We start from the raw sequence: 1,659 nt of genomic DNA on the forward strand, positions 1-1,659 counted from the left end.
CCGTTCCTCCTCCATCCGTTCGCCAAGCACCCGACGCTTCACGCTTCCGCGAGAGGCCGAGTGGCAACGCTTGTTCCCGGAGAACGGGTCGCAAATAGACGGCCGAATGGAATTTCCAGGGAACGAATAGGGGCCCACGACGGTGGATTGACCGAGTGGCTGTGCTCCGTTTGATGGGGATTGATTGAAAAGAGCTGTGTAAGTAGCCGGGGCAACGGTTCTTCTGTGTTTCGTCATGGGGAACAACAGAGGCATTGGATCGCCTCTGTGCGAGTTCAAGTGGCGGTGGATTGTGACGTGAAACGAGAGATACTCGAGCTACAACTTTGATTAACAAACTTCCATTGTTTGGGATATTCAGGCTAGTTGATCACGGGACAAAGATCCGGGAGATCAACAAAGAGTTTTTGCCCGTCTCAAAGAAAGGGTAAACTTGGCCAAAAAAACGCGCGTAAAGTCGACCGCTCGACCACTCGAACCGTTGTTTCGCTCGCTTCTTCTCTTGGTACGCGGCCAAGACGAGCGTGGACAGCAGCTTCTCCTCCTCGTGACGTTGATACGCGAGTTTTTCTTTTTCCTCGACGTGATCCTCGATGAAGACGGCGAGGCTGTGGCCCGATACCAGGAATCGGGACGTCTTTAACGAGGAAAAAGACATCTCCTTCTATAGCATAGGAAACGAGAAGCCGCGTAAGGCGATGGCGGACGACGAGGCAGGGACGGACTTGCCTATAAGGAGGCAAAGAGGATGGCAGACGCCCGCTCGTCTAGACTCGCTTCGACTCGACTCGACTCAACTCTCTCAACTCTCTGCAGTCACTCGATAAAAAACAGTCCGCCGCTTTCCTGGCCGTCCGATGCATTGGCGTACAACGTTGGGGCTTTCTTTCTTTCCTTTCGCGCGTCGTGCCACCGTTACATTTCAACCCTACTACCTACGATCGAACCCTACCACCGTCTTCTCCAATGCGGCTTCTCTTCCCGCTTCTCCACTTGCTTCCCAACATTACACGATTGTCATCACCTGCTGTTTACGCAGCGGACGCGTCTCTATTGGAAACAGTGAGAGAGCCATCGAAGACACGCACAGCTACGAAGAAATGAAAGAATATATCTGTTCCAATTTAAATAACCAAGTATATATAAAGATATCCCCTTTCCAAGGAAAGAAAGGACACCTGACCGGAATATAAACGAATTTGATCGATAGCAATAAGGAGGGGAAGCTGCATGAATTATGGAAATACAGTGACAATTACGCCGTGCGTGCGTTTCCAGCAGTCTAATCGGAAACCGGGTTTACCCGTCCAACAGGGGCTGTCAGATGGGAATCGAATTCACAAGGCGCAGACGGGCGGCAGGGGCAGCCCACGCGCCGTCCCGTCGTTGCGACATCCTTTTTTGCCTCACGCACGTAATCAGAACACGTGCGCCTGTCGGTCGTCATCGATGCAGGTGCACCGGGCGAACGGTGCGCGTTTGCGAGCGGACGCGTGTTATACACCGTGACCTTTCCCGAAAGCCCATCCCGTCCACCGATCGCGCCAGCTGCAGTCACTGTCTGGCCTCTGGTCTGGCTCGATCTGCCATCGGTGACGTCGATCGTTTCCCAGCTCTCGACGCCAATGCAGAAATTACCCCCTGCGACCCCCTGGACCG

This window comes from Apis dorsata, unplaced genomic scaffold (genome assembly GCF_000469605.1).
Source record: "Apis dorsata unplaced genomic scaffold, Apis dorsata 1.3 scaffold_1065, whole genome shotgun sequence".
Taxonomy (NCBI): domain Eukaryota; kingdom Metazoa; phylum Arthropoda; class Insecta; order Hymenoptera; family Apidae; genus Apis; species Apis dorsata.